The 19,724-nt window shown below is 39.1% G+C and overlaps 3 non-coding genes across 3 annotated transcripts; all 3 read left to right on the forward strand.

The window, feature by feature from the left end:
• The first annotated feature begins 11,513 nt into the window (after positions 1-11,513).
• Positions 11,514-11,714, forward strand: LOC125178849. The gene has a single exon (XR_007157046.1). It is a non-coding gene; the product is annotated as a small nucleolar RNA U3 (small nucleolar RNA).
• A 3,484-nt stretch (positions 11,715-15,198) lies between these two features.
• On the forward strand, positions 15,199-15,390 carry LOC125178847. The gene has a single exon (XR_007157044.1). It is a non-coding gene; the product is annotated as a U2 spliceosomal RNA (small nuclear RNA).
• A 2,957-nt stretch (positions 15,391-18,347) lies between these two features.
• LOC125178848 lies at positions 18,348-18,549 on the forward strand. Its single transcript, XR_007157045.1, has one exon. It is a non-coding gene; the product is annotated as a small nucleolar RNA U3 (small nucleolar RNA).
• Positions 18,550-19,724: the final 1,175 nt, after the last annotated feature.

Genomic DNA, 19,724 nt, shown 5'->3' on the forward strand with positions numbered 1-19,724 from the left:
ACATCAATTAAAAAAAATTATTCTTTATTTAATGAGTGTTCAGTAAATATTCACATAAGATGTTTGAAAGACATTTGAAAGATTTGCAGACATTAAAGAAATAAGACATTTGAAAGATTTGAAGTTTTGAACACTAAGAATGTCTAACCCGTCGTAACTCTGGCAGCCGTGCCTAAGCATAAACCTGTGGTTGCTCACCATTTGAGGCATATCTCTGCTCTCTCTTTTTATCTCAATAAATGAATAAACTAAACTAAGTCGTGTGTGATTGTCAATAGTTTTAGCGAATATTTACAATACCATTCAAAATTACTTATCGATTAGCTAACGTACCCGAACATAAACCTTAGCTGGCAACTCTCGCGGGGTTTGGTGCCGTGCAGGAGAACGCAATGATAACAATGATAAGGGTTATTTACAGAACCTTTGCATGTCGTTAATGAATCGCTTTATTATTTGTTAAAACTCAATAATGTTCCAAACAAGATTCTGATTCAGCGACTGAAAATAGTATGAACATTGTAATATGCACAATGAAAAGTATGAGCATGCTAACAAGTTAACAACGTCGTCAATTTCTCAGTTTCCGGACTGTTTGCAACAAGTTGTTCGGTGCATGGTTGCACATGCACTCATGCGCTACTGTCATGATTGTATTACTTCTTATAGATAGTTTGTTTTCAAACCTTGCTTTAAATTCTACTGGACAAACATTCAACGTAGAACTTCCGCATACTTCCCATTATGCTCTCTATTTCTGACACTAATTTAAAACATTCGCCACCGCAACACACGCAGACCTAACATCTAGGACGGTTCGTACGACACTGAGGTCTGAGACTGAGTCACTGAGTCTCTCTGACAGGGCTCCCAAGCTCGTACCACTGTAGTTCGTACCGCGTACGTTATTCGTACCAAGCGTTGAGAGTTGAGACTTGAGGACTGAGGCGCCTCGCTGGCGGTTGCTTCACTTCTCGAGAATAGAAGCGCTCTTCTCTACCCTCTTTTATGTCCACTACAAATACTGATTGCTGGCTGCTGCAAGCCCTGATCTCTATTTGCAAACTTGTTATAACATTTATGAGCGTAATTAAGCGCAAAGAAATTTAATCTTAAGTTAATAAGCATTCATAAAATCACTGATAATTTACCAATAAATAATATAGATTCTGTAAAACAAAAACAAAGCACAAACTTAGACGACACAACTACCACCATACGGGACACGCCTTGCAGCGCCATGCATGCAACCTAATTATTTTAACATGAATAACACAGTTCTGATAAACTATTGAGCACATTTAACGCAATACTTAGCAAAAAATTTTCAACTCCTCCCGAACAGAGTAGTACACCAGACAAGACACACGCAAATATTTTTTGAGCTGGACTCGAAGTGTAAACTTTGTAACGTATTTTTATCCAAAGTATTGTCGCGCAATGTAGAGATAAAATATTTTAGGACTAAATTTCAATGAAAGTTACATTTATCACTTCCCTGATAGCAATTCTATGGCATAACTCGTGAATAGAAACTTTTCATTAAAACTTCAAATAGACTAAACCTAACTATACAGACTCGCTGCGCTGACTGACACGCGTCGCCGAGCCGCCGGCAACCGCACAGCGCACACCCACCACCGTACGTTCGTTGCGATCACTGGTCAGGGAACGTTTGGCGGCTATATGTATGGTTTTTGTGAATTGTGATACAAAAGTGAAGTGACTGCTGGTAGATGACCGCCACCGAACGTTCGTTGTGGTCACTGGTCAGGGAACGTTTGGCGGCTCTGTATGTTTTTTGTGATACGAAAGTGAACTGACTGCTGGTAGATGACCGCCACCGAACGTTCGTTGCGGTCACTGGTCAGGAAACGTTTGGCGGCTCTGTATGGTTTTTGTGATACGAAAGTGAAGTGACTGCTGGTATAGATGACCGCCACCGAACGTTCGTTGTGGTCACTGGTCAGGAAACGTTTGGCGGGTCTATGGTTTTTGTGATACGAAAGTGAAGTGACTGCTGGTAGATGACCGCCACCGAACGTTCGTTGTGGTCACTGGTCAGAGAACGTTTGGCGGCTCTGTATGGTTTTTGTGATACGAAAGTGAATTGAATGCTGGTAGATGAGCACCAGCGTTATTATGTGCTGCTATTGTGATACAATAGTGAACTGAATGCTGGTGGATGAGCACCAGCGTGATTATGTGCTGCTATTGTGATACAATAGTGAACTGACTCAGCTGATGNATATTATCTACTTATATTTCAAATTTGAAAAAAATCCGTCCATTATTGACGGAGTTATGCGTGCCAGAGTTGAAAATTAAGTTAGGTTTTCCGTATTAAAAAAAAATTATTGATGAAAAAATTTGAAAAAATACCCTCCGCAGCGTAATGATATTATCTACTTATATTTCAAATTTGAAGAAAATCCGTCCATTATTGACGGAGTTATGCGTGCCAGAGTTGAAAATTAAGTTAGGTTTTCCATTCGAACTCGCAGGCGAGTTCGCACGCGAGTTCGCTGAAGTGTCGGACCGGTATTGGGAATTGGGTCACCATTTGAGGCATATCTCTGCTCTCTCTTTGCATCTCAATACATGAGTAAACCAAACTAAGTCGTGTGTGATTTTCAATAGTTGAAGCGAATATTTATCATACCATTCACAATTTCTTATCGTTATCGATTAGCTAACGTACCCGAACATAAACCTTAGCTGGCAACTCTCGCTGAGTTTTATGCCGTGCAGGAGAACGCAATGATAACAATGACAAGGGTTATCTACAGAACATTTACATGTTGTTAATGAATCGCTTCATTATTTGTTAAACTCAATAATGTTCCAAACAAGATTCTGATTCAGCGACTGAAAATAGTATGAACAATGCAATATGCACAATGAAGAGTATGAGCATGCTAACAACGTCGTCAATTTTGCAGTTTCCGGATTGTTTGCAACAAGTTGTTCGGTGGTTGCACATGCACTCATACGCTACGGTCATTATTGACATGCATTGTATGACTTCTTATAGTTTGTTTTTAAACCTTGCCTTATATTGCACGGGACGAATATTCAACGTAGAACTTCCGCATGCTTCCCATTATTCTCTCTATTTCTGACATTAATTTCTATTGCATGTAGAGGGTTGGCATTGGCTTTTGGGCTGATTTAAGAGTCAAAATTTTGGGCTACGGCAGCGCTCCCATGATTGCGGTATATACTTCTTACTGAAGATTTAAATGTCCGAAAAAAATATGAAAATGCAATTCTTACACCGGAACCTACATATATACAAGCGTAGCATATATTGAGTTAAAGACATTTTTGTCGGCGGACCCGGCCGTTTTTAGGCCATCCGGCAACCCTGGTAATATTATCTTCCTTTTTTAATCAATTCGACGTGTCCTTTGTTTATCTTAGACAAGTGTCCTTTGTTTATCTTAGTAATACAGAGCCTCAGGGCTCAGAGCAAAGTCACTCTCTTGTCTCTTCTCTGTAATTCCTTTAGTTTACCTAGCCTTGCTTCTACCTCACCAAACAATGCTGAAAAATTATTGCATAAATTATTCAGATGAAGGTTCACAAATGGTCCTTTCCATGAATTGCCCATTTCAATTATTTTTCAAAATTACTCTATTTAGTCTATTAGTTGATAACCAAATGCAAACACATTTGCCCTTCAAATTTCCTCTGTCTGCACTCAAGCATTTGCTAGTATGAAATTAAAGAAATTGTTATTGTTAGCACACAGGTTTTTTAAAAGGTCTGTAAGAGGGTATGAGCTTTTATTTAAGAATCTTCCTGTTGGGAATTATTCTTCTATGTCATTGAAGCATCTAAAGCAAGTCCAGAAAATTTCAATTCAAATTAATATTATTGTTTCTATGCTGCAATTGAGATCTAGAGGAGCTATAGTATTGGAATCTTGAATAAGATATTTTTAACAGATGCCACATAGCCTAGTAGATAATGGCATAATGTCATGATAATTGATAAATTGTATTGGTAATGAATAATGATTATTGCAATTTGTGGTACTTTGCAATTTGCATCCTACGGTCCTACCTAGGCTAATTCAATTGGTTGTATTAGTTATTATATATTATTTCAAGCTTCCTGGCAAGTTCCTGCAGAGTGCAGAATTAGTGACAATTTTCGCAGCCTATGCATCCTGCGGTCTGTGGAGTTCGTTAATAGACACTAGTTTGTCTGATATCCCATTTTTTCAAATCCTGTATAATTAGTTTAAAATTTTAATCTTGCAAGGTTTTACAGGATAGATGTTGGCACAGTATGACTATGTCCAAAAAATTTGGTGCAGTGCATATGAGTTTACAAATTCTAATTCAATATACTTTTCTTATTTTTATATTTTTTAAGGTTTACAAATGGTTCTGTAACTTGACTAACTTCTGTCCTTGTAGAATTCTATCTAAAATTCTATGCAGTTCAGCAGTTGCAGCCTGCAGGCTTATTAAGTTCTCATTAATAATAATTTATATATACCACATACTCTGTGGTCACTTTGAATTTAAATAAATTTCATTTTTCTTCATAATTGTGATGACTGTTGGGAATAAGCTACACTGACCAGTGTTAAAGTGATAAAAATGGTAAACTCTGATTGGCAATTAACAGCTAATTTGCTTGCCTTTTAAAATGTAGTGCAAATGTCTAATAAATAACAAATATTTGGTAATGATCATTATATGATTTACATTTTATACATTTGTGTGCATTGTTTATTGTTGTTGTAGCTGAACTATACAAAAATATTTATATGTAGACCTATTAATGCTCTTATAGTAATCAAGTTTGTACTGAGCTTTCTAAAACAAAAGTACTGGTATACTCAAAATCAGCACCAAGTGATGACATGGTGCTGACTTCTTGACAATTGCATAATATTTTAAGATTGACCACTCCTTGTTACAAAAACCTGTATGCATCTTCTAAGCATGCGATGGCATTTTCTATAAGAGTCACTAACATTATTTGCATGCTTCACTACAATTAACCCTGATAATTCTATTTTGCAAGGAGACTTGAAAAATTCTAAAATGAACTAGCTAGTTGACTGCTACATGAGTAGATAATCAATCAGCTAGTTTACTGTTCTAGAGTCAGACTGAGAGATCTGTAAGACATCAAGAGAAGCTTTAACATCTAAGGCATTCAAGAGAAGCATAAACATGGGGCAATATACAATGTGTATGGAGAACAAGTATTTGCATGACTGTACTGTTGCCTACTTCATTCTGTAATAAAATGTACATCTGAAGCTCTTTTGTTTTATTTCACCTTTTGTTTTCAGGGTGGTCACCTTCTAAATCCCATCACTTCTAGTGAGAATATGATCCATAACATGTTGCTGATGTGAGATGTCATGATGCATGAAATGGACAAATGAAACCCTTGGATGAATGTTGACCCTTGACTCTCATCACAATCAACTGAAGTGAAATGGGAGCATCTAATTCTTGAAATTTGTCATATCTGCTGAACAGGTTAGTGTGTAGTCTAAGTTCTTTCTCTCTGAATTATTTAAGCAACTTCAACTTTCAGTGAGCAGCTGAAGTTAAGAACGGTACTGTTGCTCTAGAATGTTATGTTTATTCAATCTTGGTTTCAGTTTTTATGAAGACTAGCAAGGCAAACTTTTATTGATTTTTGACCTTGCATTCCAATTTTCCTCTGTTAATTCCTAAAAAATTATTTGTGACATTTATATGGGTGTACCTACATAGGCTGCTAACAAAAGAGTCTCTATAATTTATCTCAAATAAATTAAAGAAATTTTAACTTTTACAACTATTTTCATGACATGCATTCTTTATCATAAATGAATAAAAATGGGTTGAATTCAAGACAATCAAATGATCAGTCATATTTCTTGCCTGCATTTAGTTACACGCTTCTTTCAGCTTTAATTTTCATGATTTCATGCATGAAATATCAAACTGCAGTAGATGATATTGACAGAAATACCTATAAACGATGGAAATATCTACCTGAAATGTACTAGTTATCACAGTCTTCTTATCAACTTATGTTTGAAAGTTCCACTACGGGCCAAATTATAGTTTGTCATGCAAACATGAAGACTCTTTGAGACATCAGTGTTGAGGTACATCTATTCCATGCAACAAGGGCACAGTTCACGGTCGCGGGTACACCTTTAAAAACATGAATTTGAAATGCTCTCGGGAAATCTTGTCGCTCTTAACTGAACTAACTTCGAGATTTACGGTACGTCCCAGCCTCGTAAGATCGTGAAGTGGAAAACCCACACTTCTCTCCTAAATTCGTTCGATTTCAAAAAGTATGGACCCAGAGAGTCATAGAACACTGAACTGTATGGCTCACAAGGAGCTGAAGATCATAAATGTCGGACGGCATTTGGTTGATTTTAACCGAGCGCGCACTACGTAGTCATATGACGCCCTCTTCGATTGTCCCACTCATGAAAAAGAACGTACCATCCAAAATTGCTTACGCAAATGCGCTGGGAAACTAGCATACAGTACGCCAACTTTTTCATGTGAATCCTATATTCTATAGAAATTTAGTCAGTGCGCTGTTATTTGCTAGGAGCGCACTGGAAAGCAAAAATCTTTGTCAGAGCTCCATCGATTAAATTCGCTCATTACTTTTATGACTCTGTTAAGGATTGCAATGGGATTCGTGAAATGTGTCATTTTAGTTTTGATTCACCACCGATATAACTTCGCCAATATATGTTTTCTTATTTGTTATTGTTGCGCAATCCACCAAAGAGGTATACGTGGTTTCATTAGTTCTGGTATTATTTGTGATTAAGATGTGCGTGTAAATTGACTGGTTTTTGTATAAGTTTCTTTATGTTCTGTTATTTTTTCATGTGTAAAGTGTTCGTTCCTATATCCAGGGTTTAGCTCATTATTCCTAGTCCTACATTTGGGTTTGTTTTTATATAACAGAAAGGCTGCAAATCCCTAATTCGAAAGTAAGAACATGAGCAAAGAAAACACACGGATAATTTATTTGTATATTTTTAAGTGATGATTTTTACCACGCAAGGAAACCAGCTCCTTTGAAAAACGTACTTTTTCTGTCAGACGAGAGATTTTATCGCTTTTTCTGTGACACTTCTTCCACTTTCCTTCAACCAGACTAGTGAAATTTTTGAATTTTATGATCTTTCTTCTCTTGATTGGTTTTCAAATTGTTGATGCATTTTAAGGCTGTCATTTGAATACCGGTGATTTTCGTCAGATTACTTATTTTAGCCGTCGGTGTAACGGGAGCGTGCGACTCTTCCACTTAGAAGCTAGGTCCAAAATGATGGCCGAAATCCTGGCACTGAGTTCCTGCACTCACACCCCTGCAGGGTTAGGGATCGTGACCTCCAAGCCGGAGCTTGATGGCTGATGCTGGTTTTGTGAGAAACTTGGGTCCATTAAAATCTCCCATATTCTCTTTCATCTCATCATCACTTATGCTCATCATTCATCATCACATCATCACGTAAACCCATCGCTCGAGGCCAGCCACATACATAATTAAACTCAAGCGAATAGACCCTTGATTTCCTACTGACCGCTTAAAAAATCTCCCAGACCACCTTTAAAGACCTAAGGCTCCATTTTACCACGTTTTTCTTAGCTCGCTTTCGTGTCTGTCTGTGATGATCAAATCTTGCAATCGATATTTCACCAACTTTCACGCTAGCTAGCGCTCTGAAACTTTTAAGGAAGTTCAGCTACCGATAACAATACAATAATCAATGATTTGTTGCACGTTTCCAGGCGTATATATTACCGTACCTTTCTTTATTACAGCCACGCACCCAGATAAATACGGGAACAACAATGGATCCCCTCGAATACAATTTTCTACAGAACTTTGGAAAGAATTTTCTTTTGTGCATATGCGTGGCCAACTGAAATGAAATGAATATTATGTAGGATGGTTGACCTTTTTGCAGTAGTTATAAACTCTAAAGGAACTCACAAGCAGGGGTTGGGAACCTTTAATGCACGTCATCCTCGAGAGGATATTCGTGTTTAGACTGCGTATAAACATCTAAAACGAAAAACGTTGGGGCCGAATGTATTTAATTGTTTGGTGATTACTTGATATGATGAATATGATGGTTCATTGAACATTTGATAAGTGTATTGCTGATATAATTCGAAATATGCAGTGGTTGAATTCAAAATTGAAATTAAGGCATGCCTAAATGAATATGCGCCCCATGTTTTTCGTTTTAGATGTTGTAAAATATTTTAACTGAAATACAAAAGACCAAGAGAATGAAAGCAAACAGAGATCAGCAGCTGCCGAAAAATTATTTTCTACTTTTGAGTCCACATGAAAAACGTGGTCTTTAAAAATTTTTTTTTATACATTTTATATGTGGCTAACCGACACCACAAAAGGCTATTACGTCATTTATGATAACATATCTGCAATTGACCGACTGATCTCTAAAAAAGAAACCATCGCATCCAACAAAGTCCGATCATTCATAAACATAGTTGATAAACGTCGTCACAAATGAATAACCCCAACTATACAATAATCAATTTGAAAGTACTTGTCACTGACTCTGCGAGTCAGGCTCCATTTTGTTCAGTTACACCTGTAAAAGAAGCATGTCCTTGAATTTATTCCTATATCCTCTGTGTTGGTGGGTTTGCGTCCAGTTTTTTTTTTTTTTTTTTTTGTTTCCAGTGTCACTTCTCGGCCTTTTGGCTAAGGGTGGTATCGCTGGAAAACGCTGGACCGCAAACTAAAGAGCACAAATCAAGAAAACGCTTTACCTAACTCAGGGAGCCGCAAATGGATATTTGTCCTATATTCATTGAATTGCTTGAACCCCCGAAAAATAAGATCGGTGCTAGAAAGACTGACATTCTAACCTTTCCAAGACGGAACAGTATCACCCATTCGGTGATGTTAAATTCTAAGATGATTAAAATTTATCCACTGCACCTGCATTTATCTACCTTGGTGGTTAATTCTTAACAGTATATCTATAAACCTATATTTATTCGGCTTTTGAAGAATGCATGACTTAAATTTGATTATGCAGTCAATACACAATGAATGGAGCAACGCATTAAGCGTCAGACTGTATATTTTCCCCAGCTGACAGACGGTACTGGTATTGTACGCGTTCATTACCGGTATTGAACGCGTTCATTACCAGTCGAAGCAACGGTTCCCAACTTCTCGTCGCGCACTGCACAGTACCGCGCTCGCCATTGACAAGTGACAAGTTATAGTTGTGTCGTGCGTTAAGTTTTACTGTTGCTCATGTACCTATCGGTGCTGTTAAATTAACATACCTATAGTGAACAGTGAAGGCCCCGAAAATGGCAAGTCCCCCTAGAAAAGTAGCTAAAAAATGGTACAAACAGTCTTTTAAAGAAGAGTGGTTACATGAAAAAGACTTTAAGGAGTGGCTGCAAGAAGATTCGAAAGAAAAAGGTGTTTCCTATTGCGCATGTTGTAAAACTCAAATAAAAAATGCTAATAGATCCATGTTGATGGCACATTGTAAGACTGCGAAGCATCTCAACAACATGAAAGAAGCTAAAGCAGCTACTAAAATTGATTCATTTATTAAGAAACAGATTCCCAGGGAGAGTGATGAAGTTGCAAAGGCAGAATTACTTATATCTGCTTATATTGCTGAACACAATGTGCCATTCGCGCATGCAGATCATTTAGTGGAAGTGTGCAAGAGAGCATTTCATGATAGCAGCATTGCTAAAAATGTAAAACTTCATGCGACAAAAGCTTCATATCTTATTCAGGAAGGAATTGCTTATCATGAAAAATGGGAAATTGTTGATCAGTGTAGAAATGAAAAGTTCAGTCTGATAATCGATGAGAGCACTGATATATCCGTTTCACAGGTATTAGCTGTTGTCGTTAGATATTTTGATGTTGAAAAAAAAATGATGTATGTGATAGTTTGCTTGACTCGATTGTTGTTGAAGATGGAAGTGCCAGTGGTTTATACAAAGCTGTTAAAACGACTCTGAATGATAAAAAAAAATTCCTATTTCAAACATCATTGGATTTGGAAGCGATAATTGTTCTACTATGATGGGCAACAAGAGCGGCTTTCAAACCCTATTGAAGGAAGACATTCCATCAGTTTTTGTTATGGGTTGCGTATGCCATTCTTTTGCTCTTTGCGCAAGTCACGCTGTGAAAATGTTGCCATCCTATCTCGAATCATTTTTAAAGAATATCACCTTCTATTTTTCCCGGAGTAGTAAGAGAAATAGGGATTTTACGCTTATCCAAGAGGTAACCAAGACAGAGACTCACAAAATACCAAAGCTAGCTCAAACTCGTTGGTTATCTCGTGGAAATGTCATCAAAATTATTCTAGAGCAATGGGATGCACTATTGTTGTATTTCCAGTCTGAATCAAAAGAAGATATACTTGATGGTGCAAATAATATCTACCAAACGTTCAAGAACAGAGGCACGAAACACATGCTACTATTTCTGAACTATGTGTTAGAGAAAGTTGATCGTTTGAACATCGAGTTTCAATCAGAAAACTTCAGACTTCATGTGTTGCATTCTATGGTGTATTCTGAATACAAGAACATTTTGAGTTGTTTCATCAGAGAAGAGGCAATTAAATCCACAAGAGCTTCAGCTATTGATCCAAGTAACAAATCATTACATAAGCATGTTAACGATTTGTATTTGGGTGGACGTTGCATGAGAGAGTTATCCTTGTTTCCAATCGGGGAAAATGATGTTAGATTTAAAAGGGATTGTTTGAACTTCTTAGTTGAGTTGTGCTTACAAATCAAAAAAAGATTCCCATTAGAAGAAGATGGCATTATCGCAAATTTACATATATTAGATCCCGCTGCCTCAAGAGATATCACTAAATCTCCCAGTTCCATAGTGAACGTAGCACAGAATTTTCCCCATATTGTTCCTGAGGATGTTCTTGACAAACTCGACGATGAATGGAGGCTCTTTCGGCAGTTTAGCGATGTATCTTTAAACTACACTTCAGTCCCTGGCTTCTGGCATTCACTGCGTAACATTAAAGACGGGATGAATCGACCAAAGTTTGGAACTCTGTCTAGTTTTATGACAAATCTAACTATATTGCCTCACTCATCCGCTTGTGTCGAAAGGATTTTTTCGCTCGTTAACCACGTTAAAACGAAGCAAACAAACTCGCTTAAAACTGAGACAGTGACAGACAGATTACTTGCACGGCAGTTTCTTGCAAGGAAGCAACAGAATTGCTACACATGGAAGCCGAAACAAGAGTTAGTGAAAGACGTTGTAGATGGAACCTGCTATGCACGATATGAACAGCGTCTCAAACAAAATAACAGAGAGAACATCAATATAGCAGCAGCCGAAGATATATAATTCCATCAGAAGTAAGTAAAATTACAATGTTTTTGATGAAATTTGTTGTCTGGGTTTTTTTTCCACAAAATCTGCAGAATCTGGGTGTTTTTCAGCAACCATCTAAGTTTTTCTCAAATTATTGGCTGGGAGCCCTGGTTGTCACTAAACTAGAGCTTCGCTTCACGCGGAAAGCCACGATGACGAGTTCATCGCACGGTCCTGAGCGGGAAACTACTCACTAGAGATCCGTCTCTGCGAGCCTGATGACCGTTCCTAGTTCTTCCTTGTGGAGTCTAGGAGGGGCCGTGCGCCGGCTGAGTGGTATGCTCCGACTTTTTGTCCGTTCTCCTCATGGAGACCAATAAATCTTGAACTCTCTCTACTTCGTTAGATATGCTCTTTCAAAACCTTGATACAATGAAATTAGTCAACAATCATGCAGGAAATAAAATGCTGAGGACTTCGTACTTTCAAAATATTTATTCTAACGTAATCAAAGTTTTATTTGCTAACACGATTTTTCACACTATTGCGTGCAAAATTTCATCATTGCCGTCCAATATCTAAGTTGATCAACTGCTCTAAGAGTAAATTCTTGATTCACGGATTATTTCATTTGTAGAAAAATGAAATTCATAGTGCGTTTGGTACGTTGCTTTCTGCGTGCGTGTGACGGCCATTCCTTAACTAATATCAGGATGGACAAAATTCTTGTTATTTGAGATGTGTCTGGGTTATTGTATGAAATGTAACGCTTGAACTCCCATGAAATTAAGAAATGTGCATTTTTCAGTTCTTGTTGAGAGTTCAGATAATTATCACACAAGTGTCCTGTTACGACCGATCATTTTGCAGGTAAAAAAGTTTCTAGCTACGTCATTTGAGCGTCCATTTTTGCTCTTCAGCTAAAAGTGAAGTCTTTCTACCAGTCGGGATAACGAATGCTCGGCCACATGTTATAAGTATCATTTGTGATATTGTATATCGATCATTTTATATCCATGAACGACTTCCGCTATCAAGTCGCATATGATCAACCGCAGTTAAACAATTATTTTGAAAGTAATTACATCCCACGTTACTAGCCAGGTTCCATTTTGCTCAGTTACACCCCTAAAAGAAGCATTTTCTTGAATTTATTTTCATGTCTTCAGTGCTGGTGAGCCGGTGTCAAGAGTTTTGCGCTTTCAGTATCGCTTCTCGGCCTTTTGGCTAAGATCAAAGTGGCCTTTTGGCTAAGATCAAAGTGTAGTATGGAGACCATTGCTGCAGAGGAGGCATCGACAGCGGACCGAGGATCTTCACAGCCTGCACCGGAGGACGTCCCACAACATCTACCTGCAGTTGCTGAACTACGGCACCCGACCCGCCAGGGAGCATCTGTTACCCTCTACTATCCCCTGCCACTCAGCCTGTCCTGCACCGAACCTGGGTGCTCATGGCAATGCGTCTCTACTGATTGGACCCATAGGAAGCAAACCCTATGCAGGCACTTGGAAGGGAGACACCTCATCGCTCGACCGACGTTCAACATTACCTGTGCTCGGTGCGACGCCGCCCTTGGCAACAGACCTTCACGCCATGCATGTACCGCAGCACCTGCTAGGGAGATAGTGGCAAGAATCCACACCCACGTATGCCCCCGAGAAAGGTGCGACAAATCCTTCCCCACGGCTCGGGGCCTCATGAACCACATCGCAATGCACAACAGACGCGATGCGCAAGAGTTCCAAAATGCGCTGGTCCACGCCATAGAAAACGATCAAGAGAGACCACCAGCCGAAGCAATGCAGATTGATCTTGTTCAGGCAAACGACCAAATCATTCAAGAAATTAATGCTGCAAATGACATTGCTATAGAACCACACCAAGCAATGAATCACACCCCTACAGAAGTCACCCCCGAGACCGAAGAAGATGATGAGGCTAGCGAAGTCTCCGTTCACGAAGAGCGAGACATCAGCATCGACATTGCCGAAGAAGAAGACAACGAGGGCGCCGCAGGAGTGACTGAGAACACTTTCACAACCAACGACGAAGAAGGACCGACGGAGTGGGTGCTTGAACAATTCATCGCACCTCTCAACGGACTGGCTCGAAACATAAACTGGGATGAGTTCGAACTGCTCCTTGAAGATATTACAACGGCAGTGAAAACACACCAGAAAATTCGACCACCCTCCGAAGAGACGAGGAATTTCAGAACTGACCCTTTGGACTGCAAGTCAATTCAACAACTTTATAGACGCAATCGTCGACGGGCAGTGCGCCTGATACTTGATGGTGAATCAGAAAGGTGCCAAATACAGGACGCAACAGTGATTGCTCATTATTCAGAGATATTTCGAGAAAAACAGTTCGACGCACGCAGAATAGAAGCCTTACCAAGCCCCCCGCCAGGAAGACAACCGGCAACTATGGTTCCTTTCCAAGAAAACGAAATCCTCGAGCGATTGAGAAAAGCCGAGAACACTTCACCGGGCAGTGACGGCATTACGTACAAGCACTGGAGAGCCGTCGATCCCGAGTGCCGTGCCCTTCATCTTATATACAAAATTTGCTTACAAAACAGACGAATCCCATCCGTGTGGAAGGAGTCGAAGACAATCTTGATTCCCAAAGGCGGCGAACCCACCGACATTAAAAACTGGAGACCCATTGCCCTTTGCAGAACCATCTACAAAATATACGCAAGCTGTCTTGTAGACCGTCTCAGAACTTGGGCTACGAACGAAGGCGTCTTCTGTCAAGCACAAAAAGGATTCATGCCTCATGACGGAGTGATCGAACACAATTTTGCGCTTCAAACATACCTCGACAACGCGAGACGCTCCCAGGGTGAAGTATGTGTGGCTCTGCTGGACTTCTCAAATGCATTTGGTTCAATGCCCACAGCCGTCATCAGCACAACATTGAAAAGGGCCGGGATTGGAGACGATATGATCGAAGTCCTCGAAGACATAATGAATGGAGGCTCGACATGCATCGCAACCAAAAATGGAGTGACTGAGCCTATTGAGGTAAACAGCGGAGTCAGACAAGGCTGCCCCCTGAGCGGATTCCTCTTCAATTCTGGACTTGAGTCCGTTTTGAGAGCCATCAACCACCTTGGACAAGAGCTACAACCCTCAATCCAACACCACTGCTTAGCGTACGCCGACGACGTCACACTCATCGCGGAAAATCCCGACAAACTCCAGCAGCTCATCGACCTGACACATGAACATAGTCGAGACTTAGCACTTGAGATCAACCCCAGAAAGTGCGCAACACTTCACTTGAGTGGACGTGCTCCTCGAGGACCGCGAATGACCGAATTCCACATCCAAGAAACCGGGATCCAGATGCTTGAGGAATTCCAAAGCACCAAATTCCTAGGGCGACCAATTGGATTCAACATCTTGAAAGAAAATGACCGCATCGACCAAATAAATGCTAAAGGACGAAAAATCCTCAACAGCAAACTGGCGCCTTGGCAACGAATTGACGCCCTACGATCCTTTGTCCTGCCTGCCACCATATTCCTTATGCGCTCCTGGCAGTACAACAAAACTACATATGAAACACTGGACCGCGAACTAAGAGCACTCATCAAGAAAACGCTTTACTTACCTCAGCGAGCAGCAAATGAGTACTTATATGGGAGCTCTACTGGTGGAACATGCGCTATTCCAATTGCTGCCGAAGACTCAGACCTGTTCCTAGTGGATACTTCGTTCAAACTATTGACCTCTCCTGACGAGGCCATCAGAATAACCTACCATGCATTCTTGTTTTAGTTCATTAATTCAAACTATGTTGTATCCAAATTATTGTAAACTTTCTTGCAAATAAACATTTTGAAATCTGTTCTTATCAGCTTAATATCTGATACGACCCCCATGTGGGGTCAACGATATTAATCTGATTTTTGGATCATGGCGAAGTGCTAGGAGCTTGCTCCACCTTTGTCGCGGATCGGCCCGGTATTGCACTACCTCCGGGATCGGTCCATGAAATAATCTGAGAGTATCAATCTTCTCACGTAATCTGTTTCCTTCAACTGCATTTGCATTCCCTTTTCTAAGATAGTTCAGATTCTCCATCTCAAGTTGAAATCCAACTGAACCTTAGCACGTGGCCTACCAATATTTGTTGTTTCTTCAGTGGTTTTGTTTGAAACGAGAGTTTTTAAGTTATTCCTAAATACAATTATGTCCGAGCAGCTTACAAATAGTTCTGACAATATTTTAAAAATGATTGTAATGCTTGCTTACAGGATTTTCCGACCTGGTGTATTTCAAAGCTTTTCTAATGTACGACTCTGGCATTTTTGCGTGCATGCCGTGAATGTCTCTGAATGATTTTCGAGATGTCAGTCTTCTGTAAAGACGGATAATTTTTTCTTAACCGTGACAAAGTCACGGTGCACAAACATTCCTGACGTCTACGTTCGTAGGACTTTTGATATCCTCCCGCTCCGATTTTGTTTGTGAGCGTGGCATTACACACTGCCTTCTAAATAGCATTGACGTTGAGCCAAAAAAAATTTTATTGTTTAAATCGCGATATAAAATGACCTCATATCAAGTTCAATTCATGATAAACAAAACTCCGGTTCTTGAGATTACCTACATCATTTGACTTGCAAATAAAAACGAGATAACATCCCATATCTTGAAACAACATTTTAATATTTTTAAGTATATTCGATGAAAAATCAAATAATTTGAAACAATGTCTCACGGTGAAGTAAGAACTTTGAGAATAAAATATCCCAATAGGAGAAACCCTCCAATTTGGAGGAATGTATTAAAATTTTAAGCAAGATCTATGTGTTGTAGATAAATAGCAACAAATGATAGTAATGAATGATCGGAAAATGTTGGACATTGAATTTGTTCGAATTCGTATTTTTCTCATCACAGTTTGAAGGAATAAATTTGCAATATTTTCGGACATGGTTTAATCTCTATTCCATCTATAGTAGAAAATAATAATTTAGCTTGGAGAAAAATTATGTATTGTCAACATGACCGTGAACCTTCATTGATCTATTTCACAAAATTATCATAGATGACTTATTTTTGCAAGCCTGGCTTTGGTTCCGGCAATCTGATGCATCTATCAAAGTATACCAGCCTGCATTTTCTATAAAGCTCTAAAAACATTGCGTGAGTGGAAGCTTTTCTATTTAATTTACATGAAGACGTTTAAGTTAAACGATAGCGTAAATGAACAGAATCTATGAGCTACAATTCTATAGTTATTGAATTGCTTGAACCCCCGAAAAATAATATCGTTATAGAAAGACTGACATTCTAACCTTTCCGAGACGGGGCAGTATCACCCATTCGGTGCTGTGAAATTCTAAGAGGATTAAAATTTACCCACTGCACCTGCATTTATTTACTTTGGCGGTAAATTCTTAACAGTATATCTATAAACCTATATTTATTTGGTTTTTGAAGAAAGCATGACGTAATTCTTTGGGAAGAAGCCTTGTTTTAGAAACTACTGACGAAATTCTAGCTACTCAACAGTGAACTAATAATTTAAGCGTTCATGTGCATTTGTTTTGCACTTCACGCCTTTGACATGGTTTTTCGTTTGTCTTGCCACTGTGTCACATATTCGCAAGCGTTCAAATAGAACATATAAAAGTATTTTCAACTGTAAGACTGCTCTCCCACTTTTGCAGGTGACTGGTCTTATTTGGATAGGCTATCCCTCCAAAATATCATTTAGCGTATTTTGGTTTCGTAATAGTTAAAATCAACCCTGTTATCTTATTTAGAAGAAAAATATCGTACGTATTGCGAGTCTCACAGCTTGGGTTACAGTGAGCTTTTTTCACTTTAGGTGGCAATATATAAATGGTAAAATCAATATTTTTATTTAAGTATAGGCGATATCTAGACAGGGTGTCCGGAAGCACTTCGACACGCCGGACACGGCGACCGTGCTGTGCTGCTCATGCTCAAGTCTTTCGCGGTTGTCCCGCTGAGGTCGCCCAGAGTCCTCACCTAAAATGGAAAATTCGTTAAAAGCAACGCAGCTCGGTTCGGTAGAACTGGTAAGTTTTCAACTATAGCTGACGTCCCGGTTGTCTCGCTATGAACCGGGACGTCCCCATGTGTCTCGGTGGTTTAGAATGTGTAGGTAGGCTTTCCCTTTACCACGTTTTACTGGTATAGTATCATATCTCTGTCTACTTAAGACTTTGATATTTTGTGCTCCTATCGGGGCCATCTACAACGAAGATGAGAATATTATTATGTTAAAAAATCCCGGATCCATTGCGCCCTATTCTTTTCTTCGAATTGGTGAAGTACTTGTCACGTGATTTTTCTGTTTTCAAGACTCGTTCACATACTTCGAATAATTTACAAGCACTTGATCGTTTGAGATAGCCAATAAAAAACGCATATATCAAGATTTACTGAACCAGTTAATCAGCCCCCTCACCTTCAAAAGTGGTAATACTAAATTTCTGAAATTTAAACTCTCAACAATTCTGTAGACAATACTTTAAGCATCATGAGACTAGCTCTATATCGAAGCAGTTTTGATAGTCAAACGTTGAACCCATTTTCGAACGTCTAAACTAACATCTTTCACTAAATTTTAGACACGTGAATTTCGTCATCTTTTCGGCTGTCAGATATTTGGATATTGGAAACTCATAGCCGTGTTGAGAAACAAATTCTAATTTTCCATTCGTTTCCGCTTGTTTGTTGAAGGAGCAAAGAATGGTGTAATTTATATCTTACGCGTATTTTACTTAATAATTTTACTTGAAACACATCTTAAGAATATTTGAGCTTTTGTGGGATTTTTGAATTTTTGTTTGAGAAAAAGTTGTGTTGACGCGGAAGAAATTCATTTCTAGATGAGTGTCTCATACCGGAAATGCCTCGGTTGTGCGTGTGTGTTCAGGTTCCTTGCGTTGGTGTGCACACATTTCTGGTGAATGTATGACCATACTCCAAAGGATCATTTCTATAGTATGTTGTCACTAAACTAGAGCTTCGCTTCACGCGGAAAGCCACGATGACGAGTTCATCGCACGGTCCTGAGCGGGAAACTGCTCGCTAGAGACCCGTCTCTGCGAGCCTGATGACCGTTCCTAGTTCTTCCTTGTGAAGTCTAGGAGGGGCCGTGCGCCGGCTGAGTGGTATGCTCCGACTTTTTGTCCGTTCTCCTCATGGAGAAATAAAATACTTAAAAAAACATATTTTTCTTGTGGACTAAAAAGTAGAAAATAAATTTTGGCTCGCCCCAAAAAACGTGTGTCGGGCAGATTTATGATTAAAGCGAAAAGCACACAACACACGAATTTTGGAAATTTGATGGTTAACGCACAGCCCGACCCACGTTTTTTGGGGCGAGCCATAAATTATTTTCTACTTTTTAGTCCAAAAGAAAAACGTGTTTTTTTAAGTTTTCTCAAGTATTTTATTTTCTCCTTTTTAGTCCGTTGCTACACATGAAAAACGTGGTTTTTAAAAAGTTCGATGCGTATTGATGATACGCAGCGTCCGCGCATGCTCGTCTACAACGTCAGCGCCCGCACGTCATACTATATATATACTATATATATATACTTTACTCAATTAAGCTAATTTAGGTCTCTAATTGCTAGTTTTTATGATTGTATCTGAAATTGTTAGGCGAAACTGCTCTAAGAGTAAATTCTTGATTGACGGATTATTTTATTTGTATAACAATGAAATTCATCGTGCGTTTGGTACGTTTCTTTCTGCGTGCGTGTGACAGGTATTCCTTAACTAATGTCAGGATCGACAAAATTCCTGTTATTTGAGATGTGTCTGGATTATTGTATGAAATGTAACGCTTGGACACCCTTGAAATTAAGAAATGTGTGTTTTTCAATGCTAGTTGAGAGAGCTCAGATAATTATCACACAAGTGTCCTGTTACGACCGATCATTTTGAAGGTAATAAAGTTTTCCTAGCTACGTCATTTGAGCGTCTATTTTTGCTCTTCAGCTGAAAGTCAAGTCTTTCTGCCAATCGGGTTAACTAATGCTCGGCCACATGTTATAAGTATCATTTGTTATATTGTATATCGATCATCGATTATTTTATATCAATGAACGACTTCCGCTATCAAGTCGCATATGATCAACCGCAGTTAAACAATTAATTTGAAAGTAATTGCATCCCACGTTACCAGCCAGGCCCCATTTTGTTCAGTTACACCCCTAAAAGAAGCATTTTCTTGAATTTATTTCCATGTCTTCAGTGTTAGTGAGCCGGTGTCAAGAGTTTTGCTTTTTCAATATCGATTCTTGGCCCTTTAGCAAAAATGAAAGTGTAGTAATAAATATG

The sequence above is a fragment of the Hyalella azteca genome, unplaced genomic scaffold (genome assembly GCF_000764305.2).
Source record: "Hyalella azteca isolate HAZT.00-mixed unplaced genomic scaffold, Hazt_2.0.2 contig13234, whole genome shotgun sequence".
Taxonomy (NCBI): domain Eukaryota; kingdom Metazoa; phylum Arthropoda; class Malacostraca; order Amphipoda; family Hyalellidae; genus Hyalella; species Hyalella azteca.